This window comes from Tachyglossus aculeatus, chromosome 25 (assembly GCF_015852505.1).
Source record: "Tachyglossus aculeatus isolate mTacAcu1 chromosome 25, mTacAcu1.pri, whole genome shotgun sequence".
Classification (NCBI taxonomy): Eukaryota; Metazoa; Chordata; class Mammalia; order Monotremata; family Tachyglossidae; genus Tachyglossus; species Tachyglossus aculeatus.
Window position 1 is genome coordinate 4,880,790 of NC_052090.1, and position 20,557 is coordinate 4,901,346.

General features: G+C 46.5%; 2 non-coding genes across 2 annotated transcripts; one reads left to right on the forward strand and one right to left on the reverse strand.

Annotated features, from left to right (window-relative positions):
• Positions 1 to 1,324: 1,324 nt before the first annotated feature.
• LOC119945659 lies at positions 1,325 to 1,461 on the reverse strand. Its single transcript, XR_005456317.1, has one exon. It is a non-coding gene; the product is annotated as a small nucleolar RNA SNORA7 (small nucleolar RNA).
• Positions 1,462 to 7,982: 6,521 nt separating this feature from the next.
• On the forward strand, positions 7,983 to 8,120 carry LOC119945589. The gene has a single exon (XR_005456253.1). It is a non-coding gene; the product is annotated as a small nucleolar RNA SNORA7 (small nucleolar RNA).
• Positions 8,121 to 20,557: the final 12,437 nt, after the last annotated feature.

Sequence of the window (20,557 nt, forward strand, 5' to 3'; positions counted from 1 at the left end):
TCTGAACCTCAGTTACCTCATCTGTAAAACGGGGATTAAGAGTGTGAGCCCCATGTGAGGCAGGAACTGTGTCCAATATGAATGACTCGCATCTACTTAGAACAGTGCTTGGCATCATCATCATCATCATCAATCGTATTTATTGAGCGCTTACTGTGTGCAGAGCACTGTACTAAGTGCTTGGGAAGTACAAGTTGGCACATGGTAAGCCTTGAGTACCATTATTATTATCATCATCATTATTATTATTCCTAAATGCTTGGGAGAGTACAAGATAACAGAGATGGTAATAATAATAATAATAATGATGGCTTTTATTAAGCGCTTACTATGTGCAGAGCACTGTTCTAAGCGCTGGGGAGGTTACAAGGTGATCAGGTTGTCCCCCGGGGGGCTCACAGACTTCATCCCCATTTTACAGATGAGGGAACTGAGGCCCAGAGAAGTGAAGTGACTTGCCCAAAGTCACACAGCTGACAAGTGGCGGAGCCGGGAAGTAGACCTTTTTCCTGCCTACAGTGAGTTTACAGTCTAGGCAACGAGCTTATTGTCTAGAAGATTCATTCATTCAATTGTGTTTATTGAGCACTTACTGTGTTTTATTGAGCATTGGGAGAAAACAATGCAACAGAGTTAGTAGACATGATCCCTGCCCACAAATCAATCAATCAATCGTATTTATTGAGCGCTTACTATGTGCAGAGCACTGTACTAAGCGCTTGGGAAGTACAAGTTGGCAACATATAGAGACGGTCCCTACCCAACAGTGGGCTCACAGTCTAGAAGAGCTTACAGCCTAGAGGATGAGCTTTCAGCAAACGACAGACTGTCTGGGGCAGACCACCCTTTCTGAGCTGCATAGGCCCGTGTGCTTTCTTTTGAGTGCTAGAAAGCCAATTGCAAAAATAAGCTAATACCTCCAGTCTCGGGACACGGATAAAGTTTATAGGAAGTGCTTTACCAGGAAGAAATTCCTGCTTAATAGAAATCTGATAATGTCAATCATATTTATTGAGTGTTTACTGTGTGCAAAGCACTGTACTAAGCAGTTATTATTGTATTATACGCTCCTGACATATTCCCTGCCCACGGTGAGCTTACAGTCTAGAGGGGTTGTCTTGTCTTACGCTGTCGAGTTGCCTCTGACCCATAGTGACGCCACGGACACATCTCTCCCGGAATGCCCCACTTCCATCTGCGATGGTTCTGGTAGTGTTTTCTTGGTAAAAATACAGAAGTGTTTTACCATTGCTGCCTTCCATGCAGTACACTCGAGTCTCCGCCCTCGACTCTATCCCTTGCCGCCCAGCACAGGTGAGTTTTGACATGTAGCAGATTGCCTTCCACTCGCTAGCCACTTCCCAAACTAGGAATGGAATGGGTAGGCTTCTGCTTGACTCTCCCTCCCGTAGTCAAGACTGGTAGAGTAGGGAAACTCACCAGGTGTGAGCCTGAGAGGGGAGGGGGTGGTGACAGACATTAATATAAATAAATTACAGATACGGACAAAAGCGCAGTGGGGCTGGGAGGGGTGGCGTCTGCTAAATTATGTGCTGGATCTCACGGGTGAGTTTTCCACTCTCTCTCCTCCCTCCTTTGAGAGGGGCCGAGGGTCCCACAAAGGGGCTGACCCTCTCAACCCAGTCCTCAGAGGCAGCAGGAAGTCTCTGTCCACCCATCAGACCCACCGGCCTCTTTCCTTAGTAGGTGGAGGGGAAAGGTCTAGGCTGGGGATGACCCCCTCCTCTTTTCTGCCTGAGGGAAAGGAGCGATTGTGCCCCAAGGTGAAGCTAAGTGAACCACCCTCCCGTAGAGCATCTCTTAGATGCTTTCTGTCCATCCGAGTGGCCACCGTGCCACTGACGCCATAGGAAAGAAGTGGCTTCCCATCTTCCCATCTCGTCATTGGCACCACAGGAAAGAAATGGCTTCCCAACACCCCCACCTCGTCTAACCAAAGTTTACAACCAATGGCTTCAAGACCCTCCACCAGCTGTTCCTCACCTCCACTGTGTTCATCCACTACACCCCCACTTGCTCTCTTTGGTCCACCCAAGTTCTCCATCTATCTGTACTTTCCCTCAACTCTCCCTCTGCCCCTCCCTAGAACTGCCTTCCTACTGCCACAAACTCTGGGCAGATCACATCCTTCCCTCACTTCAAAGTTCTCCAAAAACCTTACCTCCGCTGGGGAGTCTTCCCTGATTAATTCTCAACTCTCCCCTTTCTAACCGCCCCCCCCACCTCCAAGCCAGGTCACACCACAGACACCCTTAAAGATGGGTATTATTACCCACAATCAACTTTTAGGAATCAGTCAATGAATTTATTGAGCACTGACTGTGCGCAGAGCGCTGTACTGTGCACTTGGGAGAGTACAATAAAACACAGACATTCCCTGCCCACAGTGAGCTTACAGTCTAGAGGGGAAGACAGACTAATGTAAATAAAATTACAGATATGTACATAAGCACTATGGGGCTTAGGGGAGGGTGGTGATGAATAAAGGGAGCAATCGAGGTGATGCAGAAGAGAATAATAATAACAATGGCATTTATTCATTCATTCAATCGTATTTATTGAGCGCTTACTGTGTGCAGAGCACTGTACTAAGCACTTGGGATGTACAAGTTGGCAACATCATCATCATCATCAATCGTATTTATTGAGTGCTTACTGTGTGCAGAGCACTGTAGTAAGTGCTTGGGAAGTACAAGTTGGCAACATATAGAGACGGCCCCTACCCAACAGCGGGCTCACAGTCTAGAACGGGGAGACAGACAACAAAACAAACATATAAACCAAATAAAATAGAATAAATATGTACAAGTAAAATAGAGTAATAAATATGTACAAACATATATACATAGTCATTCACTCAATCGTATTAAGCGCTTACTATGTGCCAAGCACTGTTCTAAGCACTGGGGAGGTTACAAGGTGATCAGGTTGTCCCACGGGAGGCTCACAGTCTTAATCCCCATTTTATAGATGAGGGAACTGAGGCTCAGTGAAGTGACTTGCCTAAAGTCACACAGCTGACGTGGTGGAGCTGGGATTTGAACCCATGACCTCTGACTCCAAAGCGTGGGCTCTTTCCACTGAGCCACGCTGCTTCTCATGGGAATGGGAGGAGAGGAGGGCTTAGTCAGGGAATGCAGGCTGTCCTCCACTTAACAAGTTCCACGTTGAGTTGACGGGCACTGACAGCTCTCCTTCATTTATGGCAGGCGGCGGCTTTCCAACACTAGCCTTCTTTTTGACGCCAGCTTCAAGGGCCTGGGCTGTGAGGAGGGAACGCAGAAGCTGCGGGGAAATGGGGAAACAACTTTGCAAGCCACGATGGGGACAGTGGGGAGAAGGGAGAAAGGTTTAAAGAGGTGAGATGAGAGGGGAATCAGTCAGTCATATTCATTGAGGACTTGCTTTTTGCAGAGCACTGTACTAAGGGCTCGGAGGAGTACAATATGACAGAGTGGGTAGACTTGTTCCCTACATGTCCATCCCCACCATGACCTAGGGATTGACTGTGGGCCTCGGAGGCAGAAGGACCTGGGTTCTAATCCTGGCACCACCACTTGTCTGCCGTGGCACCTTGTGCAAATCGCTTCACTTGTCCATGCCTCAGTTACCTACCTCATTTGTAAAATGGGGATTAAGACTGGGAGCCCCATGTGGAACAGGGACTGTGTTCAACCCTATTAGCTTGTGTGGCTCAGTGGAAAGAGCACGGGCTTGGGAGTCAGAGGTCGTGGGTTCGAATCCCGGCTTCACCACTTAGCTGTGTGACCTTGGGCAAGTCACTTAATGTCTCTGGGCCTCAGTTCCCTCATCTTTAAAATGGGGACTAAGACTGTGAGACCCACATGGGGCAACCTTGATCACCTTGTATCCTCCTCAGCACTTAGAGCAGTGCTTGGCACATAGTAAGCGCTTAACAAATACCACCATTATTGTTATTATCTACCCCAGTCCCTAGAACAGTGCTTGACACATAGTAAGAACTTAACAAGTACCATTATTATTATTATTATTATTACTATTATTAATGATCTTACCATCTAGAGGGGGAGACAAACATTAAAATAAATTACGGATGCGGCCATAAGTGCTGTGCGGCTGAAGATGGGGTGAATATCGAATGCTCAAATGATACAGTTCCAAGCGTTTTTAAGACTATAAGCTCATTATGGGCAGGAAACAAGTCTGCTAATTATATTGTATTATACTCTCCCAAACGCTTAGTACAGTTCACACAGTAAATGTTCAATAAATATGATGATTGACACAGAAGGGAGAGGGAGAAGAGCAAATGAGGGGAAGCCTCTTGAAGGAGATGTAATTTTAATAAGGCTTTGAAGGTGGGGACAGGGTGGGAGAGGAAGTATTTAGAGGTGAATGAATCAACAGGGAAGGTCAAGACATTCATTTCATTTGTGATGAAATGAGCATCAACTATCCATTAACAGAAGCGCTCTGATTTAATAACAATACATCAATGTGGATCTATTACCCATCCCCTGAGTCTACAATTCTGGGTAATTTTGGTAAAACTAGTGTTATCTGCCCTAACACCAGGTGCCAATCTCACTGTTCCTATGAGACAATTGCTTCCAACTTCCAAAGTTTCAACTTTCTCTCATAACATGAATGGGAAACCCCTATGTGACAGGATTCATGTGCAATATGATCCTCTTGTTAACGAACACCATTAGCAAGTTGCACTGGCATGGAGGAAAAAGAAAAAAATTCCTTGGAAACTGGGGATCCCCAGGAAAAAAAAAAAAAACAGGGGACAGGCATTCTGCTTCTTTCTAGATAGGGAAAGCAGCAAGTCCCTAGTGGATAGAGGACAGGCCTGGGAGCTGGAAGGATCTGAGTTCTAGTCCCGACTCTGCCACTTGTCTGCTGTGTGACCTTGGTCAAGTCACCTAACTTCTCTGTACCTCGGTTGCTCCACCTGTAAAATGGGGATGAAGACTGTGAGCCCCACATGAGACATGGACAGTGTCCCACCTGATTAGCCTGTATAATAATAATAATAATGGTTTTTGTTAAGCACTTACTATGTGCCAAGCACCTTTTAAGCATTGGGATAGATACAAGCTTATCAGGTTGTCCCACATGGGGCTCACAGTCTTAATAATAATTATAATGATGGCATTTATTAAGTGCTTACTATGTACAAAGCACTGTTCTAAGCGCTGGGGGGGGGGATACAAGGTGATCAGGTTGTCCCATGTGGGGCTCACGGTCTTAATCTCCATTTTACAGATGAGGTAACTGAGGCACAGGGAAGTGAAGTGACTTGCCCAAAGTCACACAGCTGTCAAGTGGCAGAGCTGGGATTAGAACCCACAACCTCTGACTCCCAAGGCAGGCTTTTCTAACTCAGCACTTAGAACAGTGCCTAGCACATAGTAAAGTACTTAACAAATACCATAAAAACAACTCGGTTGCCTCTCCAGGGTTTGGAGACAAATGTTCTGACTTGTGCTCCAGGAAAACTGTCAGGACTCTCCCAGCGGCAGAGTGAAGCTGGAGATAATAATAATAATAATAGCATTTATTAAGCACTTACTATATGCAAAACACTGTTCTAAGCGCTGGGGAGGTTACAAGGTGATCAGGTTGTCCCACGGGGGGGGCGCTCACAGTCTTAATCCCCATTTTACAGATGAGGGAACTGAGGCACAGAGAAGTTAAGTGACTTGCCCAAAGTCACACAGCTAAGTGGTGGAGCCGGGATTTGAACCCATGACCTCTGACTCCAAAGCCTGTACTCTTTCCACTGAGCCACACTGCTTCTCTGCAGGTGTTGGTGAAGGGATAGCAGTCTGTACTGCAAACTGCTTGGGAACAGAATGTGTGATCAGTACAGTGCCTGGCACATAGTAAGTGCTTAACAAATGTCGTAAAAAAAAAAAAGAAAACTCTTATATTGCACTCTACTTAGCACTTAGTACAGAGCTCTGCACACAGTTAGTGCTCCATATATATATGGCCGATTGGTTGATGGATTTATGGAGAGTCAATGCTAACAAGCAGCTACAGTGGCCCTAGGGAGAGGATTTCTACCAGGGCTCATCTGGGCCCACTAATATTTGTTGTTTTATTAATATCATACGGGCCGTGAGACTGAGTAGACTCATTCATTCAATCGTGTTTATTGAGCGTTTACTGTGCGCAGAGCACTGTAGAGAGACTCATACTCATCAGGGAGCGTAACAGCTTGCCCATCAGTCCAAATGGCTTTAAAAGGAAGAAGTGGGTGACTATGAAGGGAGCAGGATATGTAGTAGAGACAAGGGCAAGCAGCTGGGGGAAGACAGAGTCATTATTATGGAAAAAAAACAGCAGAAAAAGATCCGTGGGACCGAGAGGACCGCCAGCTATGCTTATGTGCAAAGTGGTTGGCACATAGTAAGCGCTTAACAAGTACCATCGTTATTATTAGTATCTTAGTTTTCCAAGGGAAATCGTAATATTGGGATTTTGTGAAGCACCATCATTATTATTAGTATCTTAGTTTTCCAAGGGAAATCGTAATATTGGGATTTTGTGAAGCACCATCACTATTATTAGTATCTTAGTTTTCCAAGGGAAATCGTAATATGGGGATTTTGCGACAGTAATAGAACTCAAAGAAACTCTCAGTGGCCTTCTCAATCTACCTCACAGTGGCCAGACTTTGACTACGTTCCTGTTGGCTTGGAACTTGGAGAGAATCCAGGGGAGAAAAGTGGTTTATTTAGCCTAAAGAGAAGGCTGGGAGTGGAGGTCAAGGAGAACCATCTTCAAGCATGCAGAGACTTGAGTGTCAGTGAGCAGAAAGGATTCTGTTTCCACCGAGAACAAAACAAAAGAGAAACATCTTTAATTGTAGCCAGAAGGATATAAGTGGTTTGAGTAGTTCAGAATGCAATTTATCTAGTTTTGAGTTATGTCATGCAGAGGGGATAAACTACAGTTCAATGTGCTGCAGAGCAGCGTAATATAGTGTAGTCTAGCATAACTAACTGAAGTAGAAATCAAAGCTCCTTGTGTGCAGAGATCATGTCTTCTTACTGTATTGTTTTGCACTCTCCCAGCGCTTAATACAGTGCCCTGCACACAATAAGCACTCAACAAAGCCGTTGATTGAGTGAGTGATTGATAATTGGAGAGAATGCAGTGCAACAGAGAACAGTGAAGTGTAAGGTGATGTAATTCATTCAATCGTTCAATCGTATTTATTGAGCGCTTACTGTGTGCAGAGCACTGGACTAAGCGCTTAGGAAGTACAAGTTGGCAACATCTAGAGACGGTCCCTACCCAACAGTGGGCTCACAGTCTAGAAGGGGGAGACAGAGAACAAAACCAAACATATTAACAAAATAAAATAAATAGAATAAATATGTACAAGTAAAATAAATAAGTAAATAGAGTAATAAATACGTACAAACATATGTACATATAGACAGGTGCTGTGGGGAAGGGAAGGAGGTAAGGCGGGGGGATGGAGAGGTGGGGGGAAGAATCTGACATCAATCGATCAGTAATATTTATTGATTACATTGTGAGCTCCTTGAAAATAGGGATCAAGTCTATCACCTCTATTATATGACACTCTCCCTGTACATATTTATTACTCTATTTATTTATTTATTTATTTATTTATTTATTTATTTATTTTACTTGTACATATCTATTCTATTTATTTTATTTTGTTGGTATGTTTGGTTTTGTTCTCTGTCTCCCCCTTTTAGACTGTGAGCCCACTGTTGGGTAGGGACTGTCTCTATATGTTGCCAACTTGGACTTCCCAAGCGCTTAGTACAGTGCTCTGCACACAGTAAGCGCTCGATAAATACGACTGATGATGATGATGTTCTGCACACAGAGAGTGCTCAATAGACACCATTGCCTCAGTGGTTACTTTAACCTGGTTTCACCATAACAGAAAGCAGAATTGTCTGTTTAGAGTAGCGTAGTGAAATAGACCCCTCTTGGAGTCACACCTGGAGAGTTTCCAGTCCTCTACCAGTCTCGGCTATGGGAGGGAAAGTCAAGGGGAGGCCTATCCATTCCATTCCTAGCTTGGGCAGTGGCTAGTGAGTGGAAGGCAATCGGCTACATGTCAAAACTCACCCGTGCTGGGCAGCAGCAGCCCGGGAGATAGGAGAGGGTGGAGACTTCCAGGTTTACTGAGCGGAAGGAGGCAACGGTAAACCACTTCCTTACATGATGCCTTTTGGCTAGGACACATTAGGAAGTTTGAGGCCTTCTGTCTGACAACGTCAGGCTGTTTGGAGGCCGCATTCTGTGGTGTTGGAAGGAATGGTTTGTGTGCATACAGTTCGGGGGCAACTCCATTGAGCACTCCAATTCCTGTTTCGCAGGATGGAAATTCCCACATTACAGGAGAGTTGGGCCTATCAATCAGTGGTTTTTAACGACCACTTAGTACCCAAGCGGTATCAAGCGCTTGGGAGAGCACAGTCTCACAGAGATGTCACCCCCACTCTCATAGAGACCCTTCCTTTCTCTCCCCCTCATCCTCCTCTCCATCCCCCCATCTTACCTCCTTCCCTTCCCCACAGCACCTGTATATATCTATATATGTTTGTACATATTTATTACTCTATTTTACTTGTACATACCTATTCTATTGATTTTATTTTGTTAGTATGTTTGGTTTTGTTCTCTGTCTCCCCCTTTTAGACTGTGAGCCCACTATTGGGTAGGGACTGTCTCTAAATGTTGCCAACTTGTACTTCCCAAGCGCTTAGTACAGTGCTCTGCACACAGTAAGCGCTCAATAAATACAATTGATGATGATGATGATGATAGAGCAGGACCGTGGATTCTAAAACCAGGAAGTTGGGATCAGAGCAACTGAGGTCTTCCTTAAGCTTTGAAATGAATCCCAAAATGAATCCCGGAGGGGATTGCTTGCCTCATGCTCCATAGGAGAGATGTGTAGTGCACGGGTGCTAAACAAACACCATTAAAAATAAATAGAGCTAGCAAGAGAGAGACAGAGACAAGACACAGAGAGTCAGAGAGTTACAGAGTGACTGAAAGACATCGGTCTGATGAAAACTACAAAACACACACAAACACACACTCACAGCAAGGGTAGTACACATACTGACCTCACTTTAATAAGATGTTATCCCATGGATGATAAGGTGGCCATAGCCGAATTACACTGAAGTATAAACAGCGGAGGTCTCAATTCAAGTGAGTTACAAAGTAGCAGTGTGGCCTAATGGAAAGGGCCTCAGCCTGGAAGCCAGAGGACCTGGGTTCTAATCTTGTCTCTGCTACTTGTCTGCTGTGTGACCTTGGGCAAGTTATTTAACTTCCTGATATATCAGTTTCTTCATCTGCAATATGGGGATTTAATCACTGTTCTCTCTCTCCTCTAGACTGTGAGCCCCATGGGGGACAGGGACTGTGTCTGACCTGATTAACTTATATTTATCCCAGTGCTTAGTAAAGTTCTTGGCACAAAGTAAGTGCCTAACAAATACTATATTATTATTATTATTATTATTATTATTATTATTATAAGAAATGAGTTTGTCCGGCACCTTCAGAACAAGGATCGAAATCGTCAGTCATGATCCCTCTACCTCAGGGTATCTTTCCAAACCCTTCCCCTCTCTTTATCTTTTTTTTCTTTATGGTATAGGTAAAGCGCTTACTACATGTCAGATGCTGTACTAAGTGTTGGGGTAGATAAAAAGATAATCAGGTAAAACGTAGTCCATGTCCCAAATGGGGCTCACGGGATTAATCTCCATTTTACAGCTGAGGTGACTAAGACTCAGAGAAGCGAAGTGACTTGCTTAGGATCGCGCAGCAGACAAGTGGTAGATCTGGGATTAGAACTCAGGTCCTCTGATTTCCAGAGCCATGCTCTTACCACGCTGCTTCTCATCCTTCAGGAGAACCAAATGAGAAGGATTTCTGGAAAAACAAGATCAAGTATCAAGGTCAGATGGTCAGGGAATGGTCAGATAAGAGGCCAAAGTGACAGTAGATTTGGCTTAGTCAAGTCAATTGGAGTTCTCTAGACTAAGCTCGTTGTGGGCAGGGAATAGGTCTGCTTATTATTATATTGTATTCTCCCAAGGGCTTAGTACAGTGTTCTGCACACAGTAAGTGCTCAATAAATACGGTTGAATGAATGACATTGGGGCTCTCCCTCTCAGAAGACTGGAGTATACGGAAACCAATTGCAGATGGTCAAGAAAAGAGTTGGTGGAGAGAAAATGAAGGTGATGAGTGTGATTACCCAGTCAGAGAATCTGGAAAGGAAGGAGTAATTCACTTAACTTCTCGATGCCTGTTACCTCTTCTGTAAAATGGGAATTAAGGCTGTGAGCCCCGTGTGGAATAGGAACTGTGACCAACCTGATTATCCTGTACTTACCTCAGCACTTAGTACAGTGCCTGGCACATAGTAAGTGCTTAACAGATACCATTAAAAAAATAGGAGCAGGGGGATGGGGAGATAGCCGGAGACGGGAATGGGACACAGGGAAGGATTTCATAGTGTGGCAGAGAAGCCAGTCTGCTTGAAAGCGGAGAATGGGAGAATGAGAGGTTGAAGATAGCAGTGAGGGAGGGAAGAAGTGAAGTAGTTAAGAGGACCCGGGTACTAATTCCGGCTCCGCCACTTGTCTGCTATGTGACCTTGGTCAAGTCACTTCAGAGAAGTGACTTCTAGAGAAGCAGTGTGGCTCACTGAAAAGAGCACGGGCTTTGGAGTCAGAGGTCCTGGGTTCAAATTCTGGCTCTGCCACTTAGCTGTGTGACTTTGGGCAAGTCACTTAACTTCTCTGTGCCTCAGTTCCCTCCTCTGTAAAATGGGGATTAAGACTGTGAGCCCCACGTGGGAAAACCTGATCACCTTGCAACCTCCCCAGTGCTTAGAACAGTGCTTTGCACATAGTAAGCGCTTAATAAATGCTATTATTATTATTATTATTACTTCACTTCTGTCTGCCTCAATTACCTAATCTGTAAAATGGGGATTAGAGCAGCAAGCCCCATGTGGGATAGGGACTGTGTCCAACCAGATTAGCCTGTATCTACCCCAGAGGTTAGTACAGTGTCAGGCACATAGAGCTTAACAAAACCACATTTAAAAAAAATACATATATATTCATTGTTGGGGAAGAAGATGGTGACAAAGACTTTGGATGAGAGCTGTGGTCACACTGTCTAACCTCTGTGGAGCATCTCTGGGCTTTATGTTCCCAAAATCAATCAATCAATCAATCAATCGTATTTATTGAGCGCTTACTGTGTGCAGAGCATTGTACTAAGCGCTTGGGAAGTACAAGCTGGCAACATATAGAGACGGTCCCTACCCAACAGTGGGCTCACAGTCTAGGAGGGCGAGACAGAGAACAAAACAAAACATATTAACAAAATAAAATAAATAGAATAGATATGTACAAGTAAAATAAATAAATAGAGTAATAAATACGTACAAACATATTTACATATATACAGGTGCTGGGGGGAAGGGGAGGAGGTAAGGCGGGGGGGATGGGAAATGAGGAAGACTTCCTCCTCATTTCTCCACTTTTCCCCCGTTCTCCCTTCTCCCTTCCCTTCTTATCCCCTCCTCCCCTTCTCCTCTTCTGTATATAATAATAATCGTAGCATTTGTTAATCACTTTGTGTCAGGCACCGTACTAAGCCCTTGGGTGGACACGGGCAAATCAGGTCGAGGTCATTTTACAGATGAGGTAACTGAGGCCCAGTGAAGTGACTTGTTCGAGGCAGAGTGGCAGAGCCAGTATTAGAACCCAGGTCCGTACTCTAACCATTAGGCAACTCCTCCCCTCCCCTCTTCCCTAGTTGAGGGGTTCCCCAACTCCAGCCTGACCCTGAGGGGTGGTCAAAATCAGGAGAGATGGGGATCTGCACCCCTCCACCATCTCCGGCCCAAACCCACCTGCTCTCTGGGCCGCACTTTTGATGTGGCAAGGCTTTGGGCAGCCCATGGCCAGGAAGAACCCTGCCCCCGCTGACCCCACCTGGCCCCGGGGGCGACCCTAACCCCTTGGTGGCCCAGGATCCGGGCCAACAGTGCCAGCGGGAGATGTCTGAATCACAGGAAAAGCCCAGACTAAGCAGGAAAGCCGACCTGCCCTGGTCCACGTAAGCCACAGGCCGGGGGGACGCTCCCACGAGCTGGGCGGCCGGGGACAGCGGCCTGGCACGGGGAAGAATAGCATGGCATGCTGCCCCGGCCCCCGGCCTGGGTGATGTCACGGCAAGAGCAGCGAGAAAGCGGAATCTCTGAGCGACGTGGGAAGAGAAGCGGCCTCGGCAGCCGAGCCTCCTCCTGCTCCGACTGTGGGAAATCGGGGTGCATTGTTCGGGGTCACAATGGTCCACCCCCGCACCGGGGCTCGGGGCTGCAGGGGCTTGGGGAGGACTAGACACCCCCGCTCTGCTCCGTTGCAGCCTGTGTGGCCCTGGGGTCACTGCTTCCCCAACGACGGGGGGGACCCTGTTGTCCCGGTTCCCTGTAGACAAGGCATCCTTTCCCCTGGCCGCCCCAGGGAATGCTGTAATGCCAAGGAGGGCCACATCTAAACCAGGTTCCCACCAACTCTGGGGAGAGAGAAAGGAACAAAACTCCGCAACGCGTCATCCTCTAGACCGTATGCTCATTGTGGGCAGGGAATGTGTTTATTGTTATATTGTACTCTTCCAAGTACAGTACCACTCTATTTATCCTCACTCCTCCCGCACTAAAACCCAGCTCACTTTATCATCATCAATCGTATTTATTGAGCGCTTACTGTGTGCAGAGCACTGTACTAAGCACTTGGGAAGTACAAGTCGGCAACATATAGAGACAGTCCCTACCCAACAGTGGGCTCACAGTCTAAATGGGGGAGACAGAGAACAAAACCAAACATACTAACAAAATAAAATAAATAGAATAGATATGTACAAGTAAAATAAATAAATAGAGTAACAAATATGTACAAACATATATACATATATACAGGTGCTGTGGGGAAGGGAAGGAAGCTCACAACTTCACACCTCTCAAGCCAACCTACTTATTGGGCCTCGCTCTCATCTCTAACTCTCAACACCTTGCTCACCTCTTTCCCTCAGCCTGGAACTCTCTCCCCCTTCCCATAGTACAGACCATCCCTCTTCTCATCTTCAAAACCCTTCTGAAATCACATCTCCTTCAGGAAGCTTTCTCCCACTAACCTCACATTTCCCAAGCGCTTAGTACAGTGCTCTGCACACAGTAAGCGCTCAATAAATACGATTGATGATGATGATCTCCCCACCCTATTTCCCTGCTACTGCTGCTTTGGCACTTCTACATTTCCTAAGCACCTTTTTATGGTATTTATTAAGCACTAAATATATGCCATGAACTTTACTAAGTGGAGGGGTAGATACAGGCTTATCAGGATGGACTCGGTCCGTGTCTGACACGGGGCTCACGGCTTTAATCTCCATTTTACAGATGAGGTAACTGAGGCACAGGGTAGTGAAGTGACCTGGCCAAGGCTGCACAGTAGACAAATGAAGGAGGCAGGATTAGAACCCAAATCCTCTGATTCCCAGGCCTCTGCTCTTTCTATTAGGCCACGCAGCTTTCCCACTTGGGAACCAGCTCATTTTGGGCAGGGTATGTGTCTGTTTATTGTTATATTGTACTCTCCTAAGCGTTTAATACATTGCTCTACACGGACTTATTCCTAAGTAAATACAATTAAATGAATCTCTCCCATCCTGCGTAGCCATTTACTTACATATTTTGAAACTCTGTTGATCAGCCTATTTGTGATTTCTGGAAGTGTGTGTTTCCCCTGAAAGACTGTAAGTTCCTTGAGGGCAAGGATCATGTAATCATGAATGCCAAGTGAATTATAGTTTCCCAAACACTTAGCATAATGCTCTGCACAGAGTAAGCACTCCATAAATTTGACTGATTGATGAATTATGTTGCCAACTTGTACTTCCCAAGCGCTTAGTACAGCGCTCTGCACACAGTAAGCGCTCAATAAATATGATTGATTGATTGATTGATGAATTGATTGATCCAAGGGGAAATGCAGGTTCTTGGCAGGTTCCCTAAGTAAAGAGACCCAGCCAGTGGAAGCATGAAGCACGCTTATTTTCATCCTCTGGAGTTTGGGTGCGGTGGATAGAGCACAGGCATGGGAGTCAAAAGACCTGGGTTCAAATTCTGACTCTGTCACTCTGCTGCTGAATGACCTTGGGCAAGTCACTTTAAATTTTCTGTGCCTCAATTTCCTCAGTTGTAAAGTGGGGTAAAATGCTGTTCCTCCTTCCCCATAGGCTGTGAGCCGCCTGTGGGACAGGGACTGTTCTGATCTGATTGTATTGCAGCTACCCCATTGCTTGGCACATAGAAAGTGCTTAGCAAATGCCACAGTTTTTATAATCAGGCCTTTTTATAAGGTATTTGTTAAGTGCTTACTATGGGCCAAGCACTATACTAAGCGCTGAGGTAGATATAAAGGTGTCAGGTTGGACACAGTCCCTGTCCCACATAGGGTGCACAGTTTTAATAATAATAGTAACCATAATTATTATTATGGTATTTGTTACTGGGATGGATACAAGCAAATCAGGTTGGACACAGTCCCTTGTCCCAAGTGGGGCTCACAGTCTCAATCTCCATTGTACAGATGAGGTAACCTGAGGCCCAGAGAATAATAATAATAATAATGATAGCATTTATTAAGTGCCTACTATGTGCCAAGCACTGTTCAAAGCACTGGGGAGGATACAAGGTGATCAGGTTGTCCCACGGGGGGCTCACAGTCTTCACCCCCATTTTACAGATGAGGTAACTGAGGCCCAGAGAAGTGAAAGTGACTTTCCGAAGCTCACATAGCAGGCAGGTGGCAGAGCCAGGATGACGGTGGGAGCCTTGGAACTGGCATCAGCTGGGCTTCTGGGAAACACAAGGGTCCACGTCATGGGTAAGTATTAAAGGATTAAGTATTAAAGGAAAATTTGGTGGATGAGACTGCTTCCTGTCCCTCCCAACCACCATGTTCCGGAGTTTTTGATTGGGGAGTCTGCCTTTCACCCCCGCAGAACCTTCCCCTGTTGAGATGCAGCATCGTGAAGTATATAGAGCACGGGCCTGGGAGACAGAATCAATCAATCGTATTTATTGAGCGCTTACTGCGTGCAGAGCACTGTACTAAGTGCTTAAGACAGAAAGTCATAGGTTCTAATCTCAGCTCTGCCATTTGTCAATCAATCAATCAATCAATCGTATTTATTGAGCACTTACTATGTGCAGAGCACTGTACTAAGCGCTTGGGAAGTACAAATTGGCAACATATAGAGACAGTCCCTACCCAACAGTGGTCTCACATTCTAAAAGGGGGGACCTGTCTGCTGTGTGACCTTGGGCAAGCCACTTCACTTCTTGGTGCCTCATCTGTAAAATGGGGAACGAGACTGGGAGCCCCATGTGGGACAGAGACTGTGTCCAAACAGATTTGCTTGTATCCACCCCTTCGCCTAGTTCAGTGCCCGGCACATAGTAAGTGCTTCACAAATGCTATAATGATTATGATTAACATTAACCCTCATCACCCTCATCTCTTCCAGCCGTGAAGCAGAGAAGTTCCTTCTATCTCTCTGCTCCCACTTACTTTGAATTGACTGTATTTCAGTAAATATTCAGAATTTATTCACGCTGCACTCTACTAAGGAGAATACAAACAGGAGTATTTATGGCAGGCCTGCCATGTGCTGAGCACTGGAGGAACAGGTTGGGGGAGAACAATCAAGCTGAAAGACGAGATCGCTGCCTTCAAGAAGCTTACCAGCTAGCAGGGGAGACAGATATGAAATGAATTACAAATCTGAGGAAGAAGAGAATGCCAAGATGGATATGTGGAGAGTTAAGTGCTGAAATCCTGGAGTATACAAGCTGATACAAACAGCGCTATGGGGGAATACGTGTTTTAGCTCCCCTGGGGGACTGCAGTAAAAAAAAAGATCAGAGTTCCAGAGAACCCCACTTCTTTCAGACTCCCTTTATAGAACGTGGTTTCCACTGACCCTCAACCCTCTAAAATAAAGGAGATTTCTACCTCAAGAAGGAAGCTTTTGTTCTGCTGTTGTGTAAACTGTAAAGAAAGGGGATATTGTTCAGGTACTGCTTAAGACTTTAAAATTATTAAAGACAGGGTCTGAGACCAAGAACTGGATCTTTTTTCTATTGATCCAGTAATCCATAACACGGTTTGACCCGCCGCTATTTTCTAAGAACGCAATTGCGGTGTTTTAGACGAGTTGTGGCGTATCAAAACTGCAGATGTAAAGGAGAATGAACAAAGCGTGGACTAGACCAGTGGTTTTACACAGTGAGCGCTCAATAAATTTCATCGATTGACAGTTTCCAAAGAAAGCTGTGGTGACTGGATTTCATTAGAGGGACTTGAGGAGCGGGTAGAGGAAGAGAGGGAGAAGTAGTGGTTAGAAGCCATTCGACAGGAGAGGGAGTTTTTTGATGCTGGGGGCGGGGGGAGTCCTCCTTTCACCCCCGCATAACCTTCCCCTAATGAGAAGCAGCATGGTGTCGTGGGTAGAGCATGGACCTAGGGGTGTAAGAAGGTCGTGGGTTCTGATCCCAGCTCCACCACTTGTCTGCTGTGAGACCCTGGGCAAGTCATTTCACTTCTCTGGGCCTCAGTTACCTCCTCTGTAAAATGGGGATTGAGACAGTGAGCCCCTCATAGAACAGGGACTGTGTCAACCTGATTTGCTTGAATCCACTCCAGAGCTTAGTATGGTGCCTGGCACGTGGTAAGCGCTTATCAAATGCCATTGTTATTATTCCCCTAGGCCTGAGTCTCTTCTTAGCACTTTATTGAGCTTTATTTATTGAGTGCTTACTGTGTGCTCTTACTGTACTAAGCGCTTGGGAAGTACAAGTTGGCAACATATAGACACGGTCCCTACCCAGCAGTGGGCTCGCAGTCTAGAAGGGGGAGACAGAGAACAAAACAAAACATATTAACAAAATAAAATAAATAGTGACCAGAAACTTTTTCAATCAATAACGGGCTACCTTGAAGCCAATCTACCAGTAGTATTTATTGAGTGCTTCTATGTGCGGGGCACTGCATTAAATGTTTGGTAGAGTAGAATAAGGCAACAAATCCCTGCCCACAAGCAGCCTGCAGTTTAACAGGGAAGACAGACACCGAAAGAAGTTACAGTTGAAGGAAGCAATAGTGTATGAAAGATATGTACGTAAATGCTAGAAAGGGAAAGAGTCAGTACCCAAGGGCTTGGATTATGCAAGGTCACACGGCAGACACGTGGTGGAGATGGAATTAGAACCCATGACCTTCTGAACCCCAGGCCCATGCTCTATCCACTAGGCCAAGCCCCTTCTATTACCATTTTACAGATGAGAAAACTGAGGTGCAATGACCGGGACCATGTCCAGTCTGCGTAGACTGTACCTACCCCAGTGCTCAGGACAGTACTGGGCACATAAGTGCTTAACAAATATCACAATTATTATTGAGTGAAGTGACTTGCCCGAAGTCACGCAGCAGAGCAGTGGCGGAGCCAGGATTAGAACCCAGATCTCCTGACTCTCAGATGGTGCGTCCCGCCGTCCAGGGAGCATGCCCCAGGAAAGAGTCTGACCAGTCCCAGCGTATGTTCTCACTCATTCCTCCCCGCAGCTGGCTGCAGGGGAAGCAGGATGGCTTAGGGGATAGAGCTTGGGCCTGGAAGTCGGAAGGACCTGGGTTCTAATCCTGGCTCTGCCACTTGTCTGCTGTGTGACCTTGGACAAGTCACTCCACTTCTCTGGGCCTCAATTATCACATCCATAAAATGGGGATTAAGACTGTGAGCCCCAAGTGGGCCTGTGTCCATCCTGATTAACTTGTATATACCCCAGTGCTTGGAACAGTGCCTAGCACATAGTAAGTGCCTAACAAATACCATAAAAAACCTACTCGTTGGGGCTCAGTATCTCTGTCTCATCATCGGACTCTTGGTCTCACTCTCCCTTCCTCTTGAAAATCCTTCCATCTTCACATACTTCTAGACTGTGAGCCCACTGTTGGGTAGGGACCGTCTCTATATGTTGCCAACTTATACTTCCCAAGTGCTTAGTACAGTGCTGTGCACACTGTAAGCGCTCAATAAATACGATTGATTGATTGAGTACAACCGATCATTGGTGTCCCCATCTTCAAATTCTTATTTAAAAAATCCCGTTTCCTCCAGGAGGCCTTCCCTGGTTAACCTCTTCTCTCCCTTCACTATTCCCCGCCAACTATCACTTCTATTTTCCCTAAGCATTTGGTACTCACTCTTATTGAACTTTTTAACATATCTTTGCTTCCATATCTAACTTTTTTACATATCTAGTGCTTTCTCGGGTAACAGCTGTACTGTAATTCTGCTCTTCTAGACTGTAAGCCTGGTGTGGGCAGGGATTGTCTCTCTTTATTGAGAAGCAGCATGACTCAGTGGAAAGAGCCCGGGCTTGGGAGTCAGAGGTCATGGGTTCTAATCCTGACTCCGCCACTTGTCAGCTGTGTGACTTTGGGCAAGTCGCTTCACTTCTCTGTGCCTCAGTTCCCTCATCTGTAAAATGGGGATTAAGACTGTGAGCCCCATGTGGGACAACCTTGATTACCTTGTATCCCCCCAGCGCTTAGAACAGTGCTTGGCCCATAGTAAGCACCTAACAAATACCAACATTATTATTATTATTATTGCTGAATTGTACTTTCCAAGTGCCTAGTACAGTGCTCTGCCCACAATAAGTGCTCAATAAAATGATTGACTGTAAATATTAGGGGTTTTGGAGGAGTGGGGAGATAATAATAAAAATGGCATTTATTAAGCGCTTACTATGTGCAAAGAACTGTTCTAAGCACTGGGGGAAGATACAAGATGATCAGGTTGTCCTACATGGGGCTCACAGTCTTAATCCCCATTTTACAGATGAGGTAACTGAGGTACAGAGAAGTTAAGTGACTTGCCCAAAGTCACACAGCTGACAGTTAGCAGAGCCGGGATTGGAACCCATGACCTCTGACTCCAAAGCCCGGGCTCTTTCCAATGAGCCGCATTGCAGAACACTATTAAGATGATCAGGGCAAGCAAAATGACTGGAAAGGGGAAAGAGGGGAGGCAAGGAGGTCCGTGAGGAGGCTGAAGCCAGGAGGCCAGTGACCATTTGGATGTAGAGAACAAGAAGGACCGGCTCTGGAGTTGTTAAGGAGAATAACTGTCAGGATTTGGTGGCAGTCTGAATATTGGGATTGAAAGATGGGGAGGAGCCCAGGATAATGCTGAGGCTGTGGGCTTGAAAGATGGCGAAGATAATAAGAATAATAATAATGGCATTTGTTAAAGGCTTACTATGTACCAGGCACTGTACAAAGTGCTGGTGTAGATAGAAGGCAATCAGGTTGGATAGAGTCCTTGTCCCGCGTTGGGCTCACAGTCTTAATCGCCATTTCCCAGATGAGGCAACTGAGTCGCAGAGAAGTGAAGTCACACAGCAGACCTGTGGCAGAGCCAGGATTAGAACCCACGTCTCCGACTCCCAAGCCAGTGCTCTTTTCTTCCAGACCGTCCTTCTTCCCTACAAGCCTCCTACGTCCATTTCCCCTCAGAGCGCTCCACCGCGGAATGCCGGCCCTGTTTCTCATCCTTTCCCCAGGGGTGCGGATGCCAGCGCAATCCATTTTGTCTCCAAAGCTCCCCTCGCTTCAGCGGGGATGGGGGCTGCCACCCCAAGACCTCGCTGAGGACGGCTTTGCCCTAGGCCCCGGTTCCCCCAAACCGGGCAAGGAGGGCTCGCCGGTCCCACCGGGCCGGACTCTGGGAAGTGCAGGCCGGCAGGCAAACACAGGGAGGAAACCCCACACAAACAGAGGAAGCCGCACTGGCTCTGGAAGAAGCGAGGAGCTGACTTACTGCGCTCAAGCGCTGATGCCTGTCAGAGATAAAACCTGGGAAAAGACCTCCGGGTCCTTCTCTTCATTGTTGCCGCCTGAGACCCGGTTGGGGCGGCCGGGCCGGGGGCGCGGCCACCGTGTCTCCACGGTTGGGCTAGTGGCCGGACAGCCGGTGTTTACGGGAGCCCCTCGCGCCCACGTCGGGAAAGTGGCTGGGATCGTCGGCCTCCTGCTCCGCCCCATCCCCTGCCATTGTTGCTCGGGCCTGGAGGAAGAAGGAAGCGGTAAATTAGGGAAGAAAATGGCAGTAGTCTGGCCGGGTCACGTTGCTTTGGACTTGGGAGAGCGTAATGGGGTCCATCGCCCGGCGGACGGAGATGGGGACCGCCCTGACTGCCCTGTGGGCTGCGGTTGTGTGTTGGAGAGGAAACAAAACTGGCAACCGGGCCTGGTTCACAGTAATGCAGTTTCCTGGCTCGCCCGTACGTTTGTCTCTGCTGGCCCCAGAGTAGTCAGTCGATTGTATTTATTGAGCACTTACTGTGGGCAGAAAACTGTACTAAGCACTTGGGAAAGTACAA